This window comes from Mixophyes fleayi, chromosome 4 (genome assembly GCF_038048845.1).
Source record: "Mixophyes fleayi isolate aMixFle1 chromosome 4, aMixFle1.hap1, whole genome shotgun sequence".
Lineage (NCBI taxonomy): Eukaryota > Metazoa > Chordata > Amphibia > Anura > Limnodynastidae > Mixophyes > Mixophyes fleayi.
In genome coordinates this window covers 148880300-148900903 of record NC_134405.1, presented here as the reverse complement: position 1 = coordinate 148900903, position 20604 = coordinate 148880300, and the positions used below count along the sequence as shown (strand labels likewise).

At 40.0% G+C, this 20604-nt stretch overlaps 1 protein-coding gene across 1 annotated transcript in view; it reads left to right on the top strand.

Annotated features, from left to right (window-relative positions):
* The first annotated feature begins 3474 nt into the window (after positions 1 to 3474).
* The window catches only part of PRKCQ (protein kinase C theta), a 110600-nt gene continuing 93470 nt past the window's right edge, over positions 3475 to 20604 (top strand). Inside the window, exon 1 of the mRNA XM_075208588.1 lies at positions 3475 to 3536. The gene's annotated coding sequence lies outside the window, so the exon portion shown is untranslated. The remainder of the gene's footprint in view (positions 3537 to 20604) is intronic.

Here is a 20604-nt window from a genome sequence, read left to right as displayed (position 1 = left end):
TCATTACTGCCCCCTTCTTTACACTGTGCCCTTCATTACTGTGGCCGCATTACACTGTGCCCCTCATCACGCTGTCTCCCTCTTTACACCTTGACCCTCATACTCTCCCCCTCATCACACTGTGCCTCCTCATTACACTGTCCTCCTCGACACGCTGTCCCGCTCATTACACTGTGCACTTCATTACACTGCTCTCTTTCATAACACTGTGTCCCTCAATACTGTCCCCCGATCATACTGTTTCCCTGACCATACTATGCCCCTCATTACTGTCCCCCTCATCACACTGTGCCCATCTTCACCTTTCCCCCTATCATCACACTGTCTCCCTCATTACTGTCCCCCTCCTTACACTGTGCTCATCATTACTATCCCCCTCTTTACACTGTGCCCCTCATCACACTCCCCCCTTGTCATGCTGTTTCCCTTATCAATAAGTAGAGTGTTAAGTCAATATAGTGTTTGAGATAAAGACATCAACCGATGGAGTGTCTATTGAAACTACATGTTCATTATGCACACATGCAATGCTGTCTTTCTCACAGCCTTTACCCCTCCCACAGAGAAAGTGCTGCGTATGTGCGGTATTGAGCTCTGGGAAGAGCTGACTGATTGGTCTAATCTCCCGCTCTGTGGAGCACCAGGGAAAACAGATAGCCTCTAGGTCCTATCTCCTGCACTGTGGAGTGCTGAGGTGAACATTTTGCAACAGAACAAGATGCAAATATTGGTGGTAATCGAGCACTGGTGCCTAAGCCCCTAACAACACCCTTCTTGCACGTGTCGAAGTCAGCAAATTGGATAAAGTCATTTCAATTAAAGTCGAGCAAACTTGGTTGTCTTTGTCTGAAAAGATGCGTACGGTACGCTACGGCGTACAAGGGCACGCTACGGCGTGAAAGGGCATACGCAGCTATTACACGTGGCAGCAACAGTATTTGGTCTTTTACCATACATTCGCGCAAACACGCATACTTATAAAATAGTACACATTAATGGTAGTTGCAACACATAGTCAGTTATGTCGAAATATAGTAGTATTTATATGTTATATCAGAGTTACATGCATATTAGTGAAATACACGGAACGGGTTGAAGGAATAACATCATGAGTGGTATCATAATGAACCTTGTTACATATCCTACTGTTTGGTTCACTCTGCGAGGGAATCGCAGAGTGCATACGCAAGTTGTGAATGATAGGGAATTATGATCTACTTAAGACTAAGGAATCTTGGCGGGAAGAGCAGAGCATACCCCCTGCAGAGATGACCCCCTCTTTTGGATTCCTTAGGATGAACCAGCCAATGATTGACAACCCCTTGGACCTTCCTGAGACCTGGACCAATAGATGCAAGCTATACCATCTTCATTGTATTACTGTATTTGATTGTGTATATAAGCAGCAGCTTGTGATCCAGATTGCAGACATCTTGTCCCCAGACTTCAGGATTGAATGACTGCACTGGATCCAGAGCGCCTGCGGTAAGTAACAGCTGTATTTACTATTACTTCGCTTGAGCATATTATTCTACTTATTGCGAATAAATCTTTGTGCTTTGGAAACACAAATCAAGGTTCGACAATCGTTATTGGTTAGCGACAATACGCACATAACACACGCATGCTAGTCTAATCCACAGTTGTGCCACATTGTCTCTACTTATGAAATTGACAGTGCACCAAAAAGTCTTTGGGGGGTATTCAATTCACAGCGGGATCTCCGGAAAAGGAGCCCTCGAAAAATATTACCGTTGATACGGTAATTACTCGCTGAATTTCAGCTCGCAGCTCCCTGAGCTGCGAGCTGAAATCCAGTGAGTAAATTACCGTATTAACGGTTTTTACGCGCATATTACCGTATTAACGGTAATATTTTTCAAGCACTCATTTTCCGGAGATCCCGCTGTGAATTAAATACCACCAATCTTCTTATATCCTTCCTCTTATTGCTGCTTTTCCATAACATGTTCTCAGCTTTGCTTTGAATGTTGTTATTTTTTGTGATGAAGCTCTCATTTGGAAATCCCCTAACCAACAATGGGATCTATCACAGACAGGTGTATTTATTATTAAATCAATTGAAACACTTAATTGCACACAACTGTACTCCAGTTAATTAATTATTTGACTTATTATGTGAGATAATTGGTAGCTCCAGGCAGTGTTTAAGGAGGTGAATCTTGGCAAAATAGGGTGAATACTTATGTAATTAATTATTGTATGCTTTTGATTTGTAATCAGTTAAAAACACTTTAGAGTTATTTGTTTATAATATTTGCCATTACAAAATATTTTGGGGTAATTCAATTCAGCCGAGCTCAATGCAACGTTAATTCTAATACAGTTAATACAGTAATTTTAACCTTGATTTCTGCTCTTTCCTCCCTGAGCTGTGAGCAAGAACCGGCATTTATAATTACAGTATTAGCGATAATAGTGCGCACCATTACCGTAATAGGTAATAGGTTGCGTTACTTTCAGCAGTAACGTGCCCAATTGAATTCCCCCGTTTGTGCTTAGTGGTAAAAAATGAGGACAAAGACATATGTCAATGTATGGGTACATATTTGCTACAATTTCTCTGAATTGATCAATGGAAACCGTTATTCTGATCTCAATTCCTGCAAAAAAATGGAAAGTATTGTGTCATGCTGGCAACATAGCAACCTGCTCAGTTGATGATTACTGTGTAAGCTACTTGCTATAGGAAATGATGACAGATGCCCAGCACTGATTAAATATGTACCTGTCATAGTAACAACACAGCATGTTCTAGAAGTAAATGGTCAAGCAGACTGTTTGTTATAAATGACTAGGATCTGAACATGTACAGTACTTGGTGATCAGGGGCACCGAGAAGGGGGGTTACAAAGTGCTTAAGTTGGTGGTGTGGTGATGTGTCTCCATATGAGGGGGTTTGTGGATGAGAAAAGTGACTGCATGGACCAATCACTTCCTACTGGTCCACACGGTCACACCCCTTCTAGGTACCATGTTCAGCACTGTTTGTTGCCAAAACTCAACATGCAGCCTGGTGGGAGGGAGGCAGGTCCACATGGGTATAACTCCTGGTTAGTAGCACAGTCTTGGGTTCCCCAAAAAGTGGCAACACTAGGGCCCAAGGCTGCTCTCAATGACCCTGTTGGTGTTGGCTGTCAGACAGTACAGTATCTTATAAAAAACAGACTGCTCAGGCGTTCATTACTAATACAGGCGGATCACTATGAACGGTGCCTGACTCCTACTATTGCACCTGTAATGTTGCATGAAGATTGTGCACAAGAGGAATCAGTGTTATTCAAGGGTAAGCATCTGAATAGGATAGAAGTTATACAAAAATTGGGGTGCTTACACTAACAGCCATTTGAAAAATACAACTTAAAACCTTTGTGCCCCTTTAAGTGGGTAAGAGGTGTGTCTAGATGTGGATGTGGGATTGAGAAGCCTGGAGCTGCAGAGTTGCTATTGTACTGAGATGTCATGACATACAGGGCATAGACTACATCTGCTGCATCTGCTGAAGCAGTGTCAAGGTATTGTACATTTTTATTCCAAGCCATTATGCAAAATGTATTAACTGTCAGTACAGATTAGTGTGTGTTTAAACAATGCTTATTAACTTTACAAACAAGAAGTAATGTGAGTTAACTTAAAAAAAAAACATATTTCCATTTATTCTGCAACTAGAGCGAGTCCACTGAGTCCACATGTGTTCTTACATACTCACTTTTCAAATGCATTGTATTATTACATACAACACAGCTACTTGTGTAACATCATTTGTAATATATTTGTTTTCAAAGTTTCCTATTGATGGCAGTTATTTATATTACCCCACTGATAAACAGCAAGCTCTATTAACTTGATAGCAGAAAATGTGTAAATCAAACTTGCATGATTACTTTGTATGAAATTCATTTAAAAATATTCTATACTTGTGTTTGAGCTATAATAGTACAGTGTGACATTTCATTTGTTTTATCAAATAACAAATATCAGAGTTCTTGCAAGTGTTGCATAAAAGAAACAGAAACTATATGCAGACTCCCCAACATGTTCTTTTACCCCTAATGAAAGTCTTTGCAGACTAAAACAATTGTTGGGCACAGCAGCAGAAACTGCTTAGATTCTTTTGTCCATAGGAATAAACTACCCTTTCTTCTGCAAGCCGTTGCATGTCTGTTCTCCATGTGAACAAGTTGGTGAGTCTGCCTGTATATACTGTGTGGACCTTTGCACAGCGTTTTTTCTATGGAATATATATATCATATTTATATAGCTAATATTGCGTGTTTGGTGTTTGTGGCTTTACACCTCTCTGAATGTTAAAATGTTGCTACATGTATTCAAGACATTTGTAGAAATTCCTTTTAGATTTGGCAGTCTTTAGCAGACTTCATCTATACGCTGCTGACTACAGTGGTACATTTATTGATTGTTGTTTTGTAGACCTGAAAAGAAAGCTAAAGATTTTGTAAAAAAGGTCAGCCCTAATTTACCTGACTATTCAGTTTAAAAATACTCTGACAGCAATCAAACACAAATAACTTCCTGTCTGACATGTAGGTTTAGATCACAGTTGTGGAAAGTGCTTGTTAGTAAGTTCTTATACAGTGTGAACTGGCAGTGCATATCTATATGCACATAAAGGTCATTTGTATTCCAAGATAAGCAAAAGTGTGCAATTGTTACTAAACTAAAGGTATTTTGTTATATGGTGTTGGGTACTTACAAATCATTTAGTTGATTTTGTGAGTAGAGCTATTTCAGAATGGAAGTGACTTTCTGAAGTAGGGTTCTGTATAATGTAGCATGCAAGTTTACATACTGGATATAACAAAAAAAATCGAAAGATTTCAGAACCAACTCTGCAAACTAATGAACTGGGGGTAAACAAGGATCCATTTTATTACAGGAACATATTTACATGAGATGGCTCAGAGTTCCTTTCATGTGCTACAGGAAGTGATACTGTCAAATGTATATTAAAGAATCATTTTAGTTTGGACCCACACATCCTATTCAATTGGATTTATTTCCTCTTCACAGTGTCTGATTTTGCAGTAGCAGGTAACGGTGGGTCCCAAAAGTTTCCAAAAATGGGAAACTCCTTTTCTTTAATATTTTTCCCAATACATCCCCCCACCTATAGTACCTTTCATGATTAAGTAAAAGGTACAAAGAGATAATGATCACTGAATGATCCTTCTAACAGTTTTTTCACAATATTTGGCTGATGCATATAGGTTCCCACCCTCTACTAAAACTGCCAACTGCTATTCATACTGGCAGATAGAATGGACAGATCCTGTATGCACAGCTTTATACAACAGCTGTATGCGGTATGTAAAGCATACTTGCCTAGTCTTCCAGAATTTTCGAGAGGCTCCCGAAGTGCGGCTAATGGGTGTACAATATAAACCAGCTCTATTGTTATTTATTATTAAATTCATATTCAAGCAGTTATAGCACTGCCTGTTGCTAGTGGTGAAAGAATGTGAGAAAGATAGAATTGATAGATAGATAGATAGATAGATAGATAGATAGATAGATAGATAGATAGATAGATAGATAAGATAATAGGTAGAGAACTGGACTGAGATAGTGAGCATAACTAATATGAGCATAAGGGTGTGAGGCTCAAAGCACAAGTTGTTTGGTGGAGAGAGGGGGTAGTTAGAGGCAGCCATTTTGAGTAACAGGACATGAAGGGTAAAGCTGAGGAGCTGTTATTAAGAGAAAGGTTCCTAAGCATTGTGCAGTAAAAAAAAGCTGTGTCCACATTAATCAGTTCGACAAACAAGTGAGGTGATAATAAAAAACAAAAGGCTCAAATTCATACTTAAACTTTGGAAGAACTGCCCCCACCAGTGAAGTAATGGCTTCCTTATTCCCATGTTGACAACTGGGAACAATTTGAACTGAAAACATGTTGTGTCAGTTTCTATTACAGGTGCTGGTTGTCAGGGCCTGATTATTAAATAGGCTGAGCAGGACAAGAAGATCTAGCACCATTGGGAAGGAGCAGGTGCCTTAAATAACTGGGAGAGATGAGTAGAAGGGTTGCTTAATCAGCCAATGGTTGAGGACCAGAACAGATAAAAAAGTGGATCTGCTTATGCACAGACCCAAATCCAAGATGGTACCCACCATTGCCCGCGATGCCGAGCATCAGTGCTGAAATGAGTGATGGGAGTGGCCCCGACAAGCAAGCCGAGAGGTCCGCTGTGTAACAGAGCTATTGCTATTGTAATAGGCAAAGGTGTATTATGACTATTGGCATTGACCTTTTCAATGTGTAAGGAACTATTGCCAACCCAAACTCCAACACAGATCACTGGAATATTTGACCTTTCTATAAAAACCCTGAGATTTTTGGAGATTGATACAAAATAGAAAACAGCTTTTAAGTATCTTGACACAATAATAGACTTTCTCCAATAGGAACTAGTAGTTAGTTGTTTGTTTAGTACTTTTATATTGGGTACTGCCCTAAAATAAGCATCTTGTTTTTGATTACGAAATACATGGCTGCTCTAGCCTTTTGTATATAAATTTACAAGCTATATTATCCCTTGTGACAGGATTAATTTCACAAATTGCTTAAGTGCACAGAATATTTTCATACAGAAAGAAACAACTGTCCTTGGAAACATTTGAAATTAAGGCTGAGGCTATGCAAAATCAATCTCATATCTATTTTTGAAATGTGGCCAGGCTTGGCAAACTTTTTAATGAAAAGACTTGGGGCTAGATTTACTAAGCAGCGGGTTTGAAAAAGTGGGGATGTTGTCTATAGCAACCAATCAGATTTTAGCTTTCATTTTGTAGAAGGTACTAAATAAATGACAGCTAGAATCTGATTGGTTGCTATAGGCAACATCCCCACTTTTTCAATCCTGCAGTTTAGTAAATCTAGCCCTTGATGTAGCAAATCTTCCTACACTAATTCCACCTCTTTTCAGATTTGCCTCTGGTTACACTGCCTGGCCATGTGGCTGAAAATGAGAAATGCGCTCACTGAAAGGCTTCCCCTTGTAATCCTATTGCCGGCAGGGTTATCACCAGCGATTGCAGCATTATTGCCGGTGGTAACACTTTGATTTATAGAGCAAAGCTAAAAAGAAGCCCTATCGCAACAGGGCTTTTTGTCCTCTGATAAATCTTTCTCATGGGATAACTGGCAATCTCCCCACATGGTGTCTCCCCTGCTGTATTCTACAAACCCTATTACCCTATAAATCCTACTGTGGTGCTCTCTTTTCTATTTGCTCTGCTGACTATAGTATGGCTTTTATTTATATATTCAGAAAGTTCTGAAATAGTCATCTAGTATTTTGCCAGTGATACATATCTTTAGTAAAAAAGTAATGTAAAAAAAAGCTGACAGCAAAAAAACATCCATTGCTAGGAGCAGATAATTTAGCACTCTGTCCAGACATATTAAAGGTAACAAACATGTTTTTATTTGTAACACCCCCTCTGGTGTTGTTGTTGATGCCTCCCAGTGGCTGAGTGTGCGGTGCCCAGTGGAGACACAGCAGGAGGGTTGCTTAGCAACAATTCTAGTATGGGAGAATAAGAACCTGTGTGGAGAGGGAGTGTGACAGTTGGTGGAAGACATCTTACAAGCCAGGACCCAGGACTTAGGAGGGTGGTCCCAGGTCCTTGGCTAGTGAAGGGGGTGTGCAAGTCATGCCTCAAGGACACAATTATTTATGTCAGTCCTTAGGGACATGTCCATAGGAGAATCCCTAACACCACGGGGTAGCTCTTTGAAACCAACAGAGGGAAAATGTGACAGCTGCCATGAAGAAATTGAGCATAAGTGCCTATGATTGTACATCCCCTAATAATTGTAGTTAGTTAGTTAAGTAGTTTGGAAATGGATTTGGATCAAATGGCCTGTAGACTACATGCTTGTCTCTCTTTGTGGCAAGTCCATGTAGCTCAACTGTTGGTGTTATGCTACCTGGATTATTGTTGATATTTTTGTCTTTTCAAACAAAACATTCTTCACAGCACCAAGCTAAACTCCAAATATAGATATTCAAAGAAATCTTTTCTTATTTAATTAGTTTTTGACCCTATATTTAACGGGACCTCAATGTCTACACATATTGAGAAATAACAGATGTATATAGTATACGTGAACATCATAATACGCATATGCCATTATTAATAGTTATTTAGAATACAGTGGGACAGCACAGTAGTATTATTACTACTTCTTAACAGTATGTTCACCTTATGTCATAGGTTAATATGTTCAATCACACAGTGTTTTTATTATTTCGCTAATTGAATTTATGTAATAAAGATATAAATCTTAACAGAAACTCATTACATTACGTACAGTAAAAGAGTGCCCTGTATACACATTTTCTTTATCCCTTTTCCCCTTCTTTTTCCCCTATTTTTGGATGATATTTTTGTCTGTCTCAAATTCCCAAATTTGTTCACCTAGAGTCAGCTGTATGGAAATAACCTGGAATGTATTGCTCCTCTTTCATCCAAAAATTATTATATTGTGGCTGAATCTTATTGAAGTGGGCTAACCCATTCACCAAACACTTTGTCGCTTTCACTTTTGGGTTTGTCATGTTTTCATGGAGCGGCAGTTCACAATTTATCTTAACTGAGTGTAGTTCTGCCACTGGAAGCTATTTATCATTTTTGAACTCCATGGGAACTCTTGTGGTCAATTGTCAGTTCAGAGTAACTGTGTGTAGCCCGTTTTTATTCTTTAGTATCATGCTTGCTGCTGGAAAACGAGTCAGGGCAGTTGTTCCCCATGTTTGGTGGCAGCTGCTGCCACTGAGGAGGCAGCAGAGATCACAAAAAGGGAACTGCTGTTAACACTGATAGTTGACAGCAGTGACTGTTAAGCTCACTTGGTCCAGCTGCTGAATTGAGATGTTAGATTTTCAGTTGATCTTCTAAACAAACATGTCCCTGATGTGATGATGCTCCTTGGCACCACCATGTAATTTAAAACTGGCTTCACAAAATGTAAATGTTTTATATTTGCTGGAAGATGATTATGTTAGGTTAAGCAAATAGCTAATATAAACTGAGTTGTTTTTATGTTTTCTTTTTCTATTTCTAGAAAAATTCACTTTTTGGAGTAAATTTTGGAGAAAACCTAAAACATGCTTATGTTGCCTCATTAGCATACATTACCATACATGGTTTAAAACTTGAGTACACTTTTACAGAATATGATTTACAGCTGAAGTAACCTTTTAAATCGCTTGCACTCCATTTTTGGTCTGCCATTTTTAAAGAATTAACCCCAATTATACTTAATATTTCTAATTCAACAGTTTGCACTGGTGGCAGTTGGATTGATAGTAGTGGCAAACATATCGGTGATTGGCATTAACAAAGGGCTCAAGGAAAAAAAGCAGTCTTTTCTTTCTTGGGGTATATTTACTATACGACGGTTCCATCCGAATTCCGGCGCTTTGAAGTCATTTTCTTTAAACTGCAATTTTATTAAAGACAAAACCTGATGGGCTTCAAAGCGTCATGAATCAGCGGATCTACAGAACCACCGCATAGTAATATACCCATGGTATTTTGCTAGCCATTTCCCATAATATAGTATGCATATTGCAACTATGTTTATTTATTTTTACACTGAGTGTAGTCTCTTTCTGATACACTACAAATAGATTCACAACTAAATAATAACTAAGAATCTAGAAAACATTTATAATTTTCCTTCTTATAAAAAAGACTAAATTGACCCAATTTGACACATTTCTAAACACATTCCGTTAAAAAACAGTCTGACCTACAACACACTGACAGTACAATTTCTTGAAGTAAATATTAATTTTGAGATCCAAAGTAGGCAGGAGCCGATTGGGAACTTTAAGTGGCCCTGGAAAAAATTATTGCCTCATGTGGGTGGTACAAATCAACTTAGGGTGGGGCCAGCACAAAAGTGGGTGGGGTTTATAATTACTGGAATTTATTTGTAGTAACATTTAGGAAAGCCTAGATGTGAAGACTTAAGACACAGTGGGTCATTTCCAAAGCAATGCAGGGCAAAAGTCTGTGCTCCAACTTGTTTAGTTGCCTATTAACACATTCTTTTAAAAATCCCAAAATATACCTGACTTTCTTCAATAAGTTTAACTATTATGAAACATGTTGGCACAATCGTATTTGAGCAGTCTGCCGGAGCAGCATGTGAGCACTGTTACATCTTTCCCTGATGTCATGAGATGCAAACTACCATTCAAATCTCTCTCTCTATATATTTTATATATATATATATATATATATATATATATATATATATATATATATTAGGGATGTGCACCGGCGACTTTTGAGGTCTCGTGTTTTGTATTTTGGATCCGGATTTTCGTTATTTTTGAGGTTCGGATTTGTCTCGCAAAACACTTGACGAAAGGTCTCGGTTCGGATTTAAGGTATTGGATTCGGATTTTTTTTGAAAAAAACATAAAAAGTTTAAAAATCAAGTTTTTGGGCTTATTTTCACTCCTAGGCTATTATTAACCTCAATAACATTCAATAACAAGCATTTCCACTAATTTACAGTGTATTCTGAACACCTCACAATATAGTTATTAGTCCAAAACGTTGCAACAAGGTATCTTTCTGGACTGCGTAGAGGAGTGGGTCACCACAATATATATTAAAAACCCTGAACTTTTATGATTCGCACCAATAATTGTACCTGGACTGCGTAGAGGAGTGGGTCACCACAATATATTAAAAACCCTGAACTTTTATGAATCGCACCAATAAATGTACCTGGACTGCGTAGAGGAGTGGGTCACCACAATATATTAAAAACCCTGAACTTTTATGAATCGCACCAATAAATGTACCTGGACTGCGTAGAGGAGTGGGTCACCACAATATATTAAAAACCCTGAACTTTTATGAATCGCACCAATAAATGTACCTGGACTGCGTAGAGGAGTGGGTCACCACAATATATATAATAAGAAAACCATCAACTTGTTTGATTCGCACCAATAAATGTACCTGGACTGCGTAGAGGAGTGGGTCACCACAATATATTAAAAACCCTGAACTTTTATGAATCGCACCAATAAATGTACCTGGACTGCGTAGAGGAGTGGGTCACCACAATATCTTAAAAACCCTGAACTTTTATGAATCGCACCAATAAATGTACCTGGACTGCGTAGAGGAGTGGGTCACCACAATATATTAAAAACCCTGAACTTTTATGAATCGCACCAATAAATGTACCTGGACTGCGTAGAGGAGTGGGTCACCACAATATCTTAAAAACCCTGAACTTTTATGAATCGCACCAATAAATGTACCTGGACTGCGTAGAGGAGTGGGTCACCACAATATATATAATAAGAAAACCATCAACTTGTTTGATTCGCACCAATAAATGTACCTGGACTGCGTAGAGGAGTGGGTCACCACAATATATTAAAAACCCTGAACTTTTATGAATCGCACCAATAAATGTACCTGGACTGCGTAGAGGAGTGGGCACTGGGCACCACAATAAAATATATAAAAAACCTTCAACAGGTCTGCATTACACTACACATACGGCTGCTCCTCCATCCTCTCCATCATATACATGTTGGAGTTTTAGCGTGTGACAACCTCTTGTTTTTGATAATGTCAGTGCATTTTGAATATTTTTCAATTTGCCCCACACCACTGAATGTACTTTATCTATGATACGCATCTATCTATCGTGACTGCGTAGTGCGGTGGCCCCGGTACACAATTTGGTACCGAGGCCACAATATAATTAAAAAACCCTCCACGTGTCAGAATTCCACCAAACAAGTATCTGGACTGCGTAGTGGGGTGGCCCCGGTACCCAACTTGATACCGGGGCCACAATAAAATAAATACACCCTCCACGTGTCAGAATTCCACCAAACAAGTATCTGGACTGCGTAGTGGGGTGGCCCCGGTACCCAACTTGATACCGGGGCCACAATAAAATAAATACACCCTCCACGTGTCAGAATTCCACCAAACAAGTATCTGGACTGCGTAGTGGGGTGGCCCCGGTACCCAACTTGATACCGGGGCCACAATAAAATAAATACACCCTCCACGTGTCAGAATTCCACCAAACAAGTATCTGGACTGCGTAGTGGGGTGGCCCCGGTACCCAACTTGATACCGGGGCCACAATAAAATAAATACACCCTCCACGTGTCAGAATTCCACCAAACAAGTATCTGGACTGCGTAGTGGGGTGGCCCCGGTACCCAACTTGATACCGGGGCCACAATAAAATAAATACACCCTCCACGTGTCAGAATTCCACCAAACAAGTATCTGGACTGCGTAGTGGGGTGGCCCCGGTACCCAACTTGATACCGGGGCCACAATACCTCCTCCAAACATGCTACAGACAATTCGTCATTGAGATCCCATTAAGTATGTTAAAGACAGACAGGGTCCAAGTGTTATTAGTTGACTTTGTAAAGAAAAAAACTGTCCCTGTTGCACATAGTCGTGCAATGAAGACTGACTTTTTCATTTAAAGGCACGATCTTTCAAGTGTAGTGTTTGTAAGTCTAAGTCATATTATACTTTTGGTAAAATTGGTTTTTTTTGTTCCTCTTTATGGTAATTAATTAGTAATAGAATTAAAGTAGGAAATAGAATTAAATAGAATTAAAGTAGGAAATAGAGTGGTATAGAGTTGTAGTGTGGTATAGATAGAGTGGTCCACACAATATAATAATAAAACCCTCAACTGGTCTGAATTCCACCAAACAAGTATCTTGACTGCGTAGTGTGGTGGCCCCGGTACACAATATGGTACCGAGGCCACAATATAATTTAAAAACCCTCCACGTGTCGGAATTCCACCAAACAAGTATCTGGACTGCATAGTGGGGTGGCCCCGGTACCCAATTTGATACCGGGGCCACATTACCTCCTCCAATTTCCAAGTGTAGTGTTTATAACATCTTAACACTACACTAATTCTAGCACGTCAAAACCTCTTGTTTTAAATAATGACAGGGCATTTAACTTTTGATTTAATTTATTGAATTTGTTGGCATTTTCTTTTACTTTTTGAACATGGCAAACGACTGTTGAATGGTCACATAATGCCAAAAAAAAAGGTGCAAGATGGAATTGTCCTTGGGCCCTCCCACCCACCCTTATGTTGTTGAAATAGGACATGCACACTTTAACAAACCAATCATTTCAGCGACAGGGCCTACCAAACAACTGTGGCTGAAATGATTGGTTTGTTTGGGCCCCCACACCAATAAAACAATTCATCTCTCCCTGTACAAACTAAACAGGCTCTACTGAGGAAAGATGTCGTCCTTATCCTCAACCTCTGATTCCTCTCCCCCTACAGTGTGTACTTCCTCCTCCTCACACATTATCAATTCGTCCCCGCTGGACTCCACAACCACAGTCCCTCTGTACTGTCTGGAGGGCAGTGCTGTACTTCATTGAGGAATTGATTATTCATTTTTATAAACATCATTTTTTCAACGTTGTGAGGAAGCAACCTCCTTCGCCGCTCACTGACCAGGTTCCCCGCTGCACTAAAAACTCTTTCCGAGTACACACTGGAGGGGGGACAACTCAGTTAAAAAATAGAGCCAGTTTGTACAGGGGCTTCCAAACTGCCTTTTGGAGTTCTACCACGTCACTACCTCTAGTTAATTTAGATTGCAAGGCTTGTAAATATAAATACTTTGAAGATAAAAAAAAGCAGGCTGCACAGACTGTGGAGCTAGAAAGTGAAATTAAATGGACCACGTTACTTTGGTGGCTATCTATGCCCCCCCCCCGCCCTACACTTGTAGTTGAATATAAATAAAGCAGCCTGCATAGACTGTAGAACTAGCAATTCAAATATACAAAGAAATGGACAAAGGCAGTTTGGTATCTGTCTGCATCAGATCCCCTCTCCACTAGGAGTAAAACAGAAAACTTTTCAGCCGTTATATAATCTAGAATATAAATAGAAATTGAGAAATGCAATTTGGTATCTGTCTGCATCATAATCATCAACATCCTCCTCAGCGCCAGCTACATCAATATCCTCCTCCCAGTGCACAACATTCACACCTTCATTAGCCAAATCTGTAACTGGACTGTGGGTGATCCTTCCAGCATATGCAGAGGGCGTGCTGCAAATGCTGGATGGAGTCACCTCTTCCCGTACAGTGATGGGAAGGTCAGGGTTCACAACCAACAACACCCTTGGACTCGCCTTGGGGATTTGTGATGTCATCTGTTTATAAGGCAGAGTTCTTTGCTGTTTTGTTGTTGTTGCTGACAGCATAACTCTCTTAAATTTTTTGTAGGGGGGGGGGGGGAGGGCTTTGATCCTTGGGTGAAGTTGGACCACTAGTCATGAACACAGGACAGGGCCTAAGCCGTTCCTTGCCACTACTTGTCGTAATTGGCATATTGCCAACTTTACGTTTCTCCTCAGATGATTTTAAGTTTCTTTTTTTGCTGTTTTTTGAGAACTTGGGCTTTTTGGATTTTACATGCCCTGTACTAGGAGATTGGGCATCGTGCTTGCCAGACGACGTTGATGGCATTTCATCGTCTATGTCATGACTAGTGGCAGCAGCTTCAGCATTAGGAGGAAGTGGGTCTTGATCTTTCCCTACTTTATCCTCCAAATTTTTGCTCTCCATTATATGTAGCACAAGATACTGCAGAATGTGTGAACTTGGTAATATTGCAGTACCAATGGACTTATAATGCTGGATTGGTTTTGCAAATTTGGTTATAATTATTATATATTTTTTTTTTTTTTTAATTTTTTATTTTTTTTTACTTTTTTTTTATTTTTTACAAACTTGGGAATAATGGGGAAATAACTATGCCCTTAGAAGCACAGAGCACAGGACACAGCACCACTGGACTGAACAGGACACGGCACAGGACCCAGCAGCACTACGGAACTCAGCAGGACAGAGCACAGGACACAGCACCACTGGACTGATACTGCAGAATGTGTAAACTTTGTAATATTGCAGTACCACTGGACTTTTACTGCTGAATGTGTGAACTTGGTAATATTGCAGTACCAATGGACTTATAATGCTGGATTGGTTTTGCAAATTTGGTTATAATTATTATATTTTTTTTTTTTTTTTTAATTTTTTATTTTTTTTTACTTTTTTTTTATTTTTTACAAACTTGGGAATAATGGGGAAATAACTATGCCCTTAGAAGCACAGAGCACAGGACACAGCACCACTGGACTGAACAGGACACGGCACAGGACCCAGCAGCACTACGGAACTCAGCAGGACAGAGCACAGGACACAGCACCACTGGACTGATACTGCAGAATGTGTAAACTTTGTAATATTGCAGTACCACTGGACTTTTACTGCTGAATGTGTGAACTTGGTAATATTGCAGTACCAATGGGCTTATACTGCAGGATTGGTTGTGAAAATTTTGTGGTAATTAAAAAATATTAAAGTAGTTTTTGGTATTTTATAAAAAAAACTTTTTTTTATTTTTTTAAACACAGGGGAATATTGGGGAAATAACTATGCCCTTAGAAGCACAGAGCACAGGACACAGCACCACTGGACTGAACAGGACACAGCACAGGACCCAGCAGCACCACTGACCTCAGAAGGACAGAGCACAGCACACAGCACCACTGGACTGATACTGCAGAACACAGCACAGCACAGCACAGCACAGCACAGCACAGCACAGCACAGAACTAAACAGCACAGAACTAAACAGCACAGAACTAAACAGCACAGAACTAAACAGCACAGAACTAAACAGCACAGAACTAAACAGCACAGAACTAAACAGCACAGAGGACCACCTAACACACCCTCCCTCTACCCTGATCAATGCCCGAGTGAAGATGGCGGCGACTAGCGGGGAATTTATAGGATCCGAGTATCGCGAGATCCGACAACGGGATTATGAGTCAGAGCCTCAGTTTCACTTTTGAATTTGGCGCCAATACCCGGATCTGTCTCGGATCCGACTCGGATCCGCACCGTTCGGGTGGGCTCGGATTTCAGAAATCCGAGCGCGCTCATCCCTAATATATATATATATATGTGTGTGTGTACTGTGTGTTTAAATGCACTTAAAGAAATTCTTATTAAAAATGGCTTTTCCAGGTAAGATCAAGGTGAAATGCTTTAAGCATCTGCAGCAAAACACTTCTTTTGTAACAATTGTGTATGAGCTCTAAATGTGCCCAGTGATTGGGAGTGGTTTGAATTAATAACAGTGCAGAGAGGACAATGAGCTGAATACAGTGGGGACTGAGTATGGGCAGCACTGTGGCCTAGTGGTTAGCACTTCTGCCTCACAGCACTGGGGTCATGAGTTTGGTTCCCGACCATGGCCTTATCTGTGTGGAGTTTGCGTGGGTTTCCTCCGGGTGCTCCGGTTTCCTCCCACACTCCAAAAACATACTGGTAGGTTAATTGGCTGCTATCAAAATTGACCCTAGTCTTTGTCTGTCTGTCTCCCATATCTGTCTGTTTGTCTCCCTCTCTGTCTGTCTGTGTCTGTGTGTGAGTGTGTGTCTACATTAGGGAATTTAGACTGTAAGCTCCAATGGGGCAGGGACTGATGTGGATGAGTTCTCTGTACAGCGCTGCGGAATTAGTGGCACTATATAAATAAATCATGATGATGATGATGACAATGGCATAAGTGAAGTGGAGAGCTATTCCAAGGGTTTGCTGGTGGTATTGCAAGTGCAAAAGAGGCAGGGTTGGTGAAATTATCAGTGCAATGTGGATTAGCTACATGTTCAACAAAGTGATCTGAGAATGGGACCAGTGCAAGGGGGAAGGCAATGGCAATGGGATAAATGCAAAACCACTAAAGTATTACCAGGGCTGGATTAAGGCCCATGGGGGCCCAGGACACTTAAGCCAAGAGGGGATATCATTTTAGATAAATACACAGGCACTACTGTTAGGTGCACACAGCTCTGCCTTCACAAGCAGTACAGTGTGAAGTAGGACATATCTCATAACTGTCCTTGCAGTCAGACAAAATCCTGACTAAAAGAGACACCCAAATTCTGGACTGCCCTGACAGATTCAGGACAGTTGACAGACTGTCCTGCTCTTGTCACTTTCACCTCATATGGCTGCTGGTATATTTATCTCAGTTGCTGTTTGTCTGGATCCTGGAATGTTGGGGGCTCTATTTGGAATAAAAATGGGTACATGAAATTTAAAAAACTCCAACCAGCCACGGCATTAATTCAATAGCATCCACCTTCAATAATTAGGCCTCCTTCTGGCCCAAACATTAAAATAATAGTACTCACATTTGATAAATAGAACTATTTCCCTCCAACCAGCCCCAACATTAAATTGTATACACATTTAATAGATAGATTTATTTCTCTCCAAACAGCCCTAATATTAAAATAATAGTATTCCCATTTAATAAATAAACATATTTCCCTCCTTCCAAACAGTCCCAGCAATAAATTAATAGCATTTACATTTAATAAATATAACCATTCCCCACAACCATCCCTGGCATTATATAATTCATATTCACATTTAACAAATAGCCCTCCTACCCAACCTTAGCCCCATATTCATTCAATAGTCCTAAACCACCCCAGCATTAAATTAAATGTCCCGTCACCTTAAATTAATAGGCCCCAATATTGAATTAAATAGCCCTATCACCCTACAAATAAAATAGCACTCATTAAATAATTAGCCCCACCTACACTCCACCATTAAATGTATAGTCTGCCTTCAACCCACATTATATTAAGATCCCCCTTCTTTTTCTTACTCATTTTACTAACATAGCCCCCCATTCCCTCACACATTGTAGTAATATAGCAGCCTCCCCATTCCCTCACGCATTATAGTAATATAGCAGCTCCCCATTCCCTCACACATTGTAGTAATATAGCAGCCTCCCCATTCCCTCACGCATTATAGTAATATAGCAGCTCCCCATTCCCTCACACATTGTAGTAATATAGCAGCCTCCCCATTCCCTCACGCATTATAGTAATATAGCAGCTCCCCATTCCCTCACGCATTGTAGTAATATAGCAGCCTCCCCATTCCCTCACGCATTATAGTAATATAGCAGCCTCCCCATTCCCTCACGCATTATAGTAATATAGCAGCTCCCCATTCCCTCACACATTGTAGTAATATAGCAGCCTCCCCATTCCCTCACACATTGTAGTAATATAGCAGCCTCCCCATTCCCTTACACATTGTGGCAATATAGCAGCTCCCCATTCCCTAAAGCAGTGTTGGCTAACCTGTGACACTCCAGGTGTTGTGAAACTACAAGTCTCAGCATGTTTTGCCAATGTATAGCAGCTGGAAGGGTATGCTTAGACTTGTACTTTCACAACACCTGGAGTGTCACAGGTTAGCCAACACTGCCCTAAAGTATAGTTATATAGCAGACTCCCATCCTTCAGACAGTATAGTAATATAGCAGCCCACCAGTTCCCTTAGTTTTCCATGTGCAGTCCTCTCCCTATAGTTTTGTATGGCTGCCCTCTCCCTATAGTGTTGTATGGCAGCAACCCTCCCTATAGTTTCGTATGTCAGCCCCCTCCTTATAGTTTTCTATGTGCAGCACCCTCCCTATAGTTTTCTATCTGAAGCCCCTTCCATTCATGTGCAGCCTTCCCTTTCATCTGCAGCCCCCCTTTCATCTGCAGCCCCTCCTTTGATCGGCAGCCCTTTCCTTTCATCTGCAGCCTCCTCACTTTCCTCAGTTGCGGTGGCCGTTCTGCAGTATTGCTCCTCAGATCTGACAGACAGGTAGTGAAGTGAATACTTCCTGTCTGAGCGTACTATACTGTGGGACCCCATTCAGAAACAGGCAGCCTCCCGATTCGCTGCCTGTTGCTGTCCACTGACCACCAATGCATTTGATCATAACCCCCCCCAAGCACCCTTCCTCTCCCACACGTGTGCTGGGTGGAAAAAATAATAATAATTGAAAATAGTAATAATAATAATAATAATAATAAACAAAAAATGTAAAAACAATTTAAAAAGTGATACACGAGGCGGCCTATGCTCTGATAGTAGAAGTTTTCACTTCAGAAAATGACATTATTTGTAACACTATAAGTCGATGATTGTCAGAAAAATGTGCATTTTATATACCTTTTTCTGAATAAATATGCACAATATAAAAATTACAGCTTGGCTATTAATAAAAGGTAATGTGCTGGGAATAGGTATGCTAAGGTGGACCTGAGTTTGGAGTGACTATGGGCCTGATTCATTAATGAAAGCAAAAAATTTAGTAACTTTTCTTACTCAAGCTTTCTGGACAAAACCATGTTGCAATGCAAGGGGGGCAAATTAGTTCATTATTTTGCACATAAGAAAAATACTGTCTGTTTTTTCATGTAGCACACACATACTTGATAGCGTATTTGTACACTGAAATATAAAGTTGATCCAGGACTTGCCCTACCCCAAATATAAATCTGCCATCACATTTTAAATTTACCTCGACCTCCAATGCAACATGGTTTTGCTTTACTAACTTTCTTTTGCTTAACTTTCTTTAATGAATCAGGCCCTATGTTCCTGTATGTTACAAACAGACATTAAATAACCTGCCATATTCTAAAACAAATACATTAAAAAAGACACAGAATAGAAATTATAAAGTTGCATACAGTAACTGCTCACTATATCACTAGGGAACTCATTCCTGACCTGTTTTTTAGGGATTAAACACTTAAATCAAAGTATTAATACAAATAATGCCTCTCTTTCTTTGAAGGGTAGCACCACATAATGTAAAAGCACAGTAGGCATTGGGAAGTTGTTCTGCAAAACCTCAGTAAGGAGTCAGATGACAACCACAGTATCCACCTTTAAACAAACATTGTTTCTTATCCATCTATGTCATGGATATAGTTTAGAGAATGTGTTCCATAATAACTAAACTTTACAATGAGAAAGATGCCATCAATGGAGGAAATATAGTCACTTGCATTATATTGGTCAAGATAGCCCAGAATATGCTGAAAGGATGGCTAACCTCTAGCACTTGAACAAAAGTGATCTAAAGAGTACTTACTACTGAGAAAATCATCTCTTTCAGTCTGAGTAGAGAGGACCAAAGTTACAGAGGATTGTCATGCAAGTTTTGTGGGTTCCCAGAAGTGCAAAGTTCTGAGATCTACATAATGGCAGCACAGTTTTTGTAAATTTCACATAATTTATCATCTATAAATTGAGCTAAGGTGACAGGTTTTAATTCAGTTTGTTGGGTGGTCTATTGGAAAAGGGGGGGTTCCAGATGGAACACTTAAGGCCGTAAGCCTCAGGAGCTCTGCATGACTCTGAGGCAACTCATTTAACTCTATCCCCCTCAGGTTTCTTACTATGACACTTACTTTAATACTTAAATAAGCAAGCTGTTCCCTAATTCATTAAAGTGATGATCTTGTCTCAGATGGAACCATTCTAGGGATGGCAGCGACAAGTTTTCAACTTGTGTTTTGGCCCCGGTAGGCTCACTATCATATTCATCCCAGTTGATTACATGAGGGAGCTCAGTGTAAAACCAATTACCTTCCTTATGCCATCA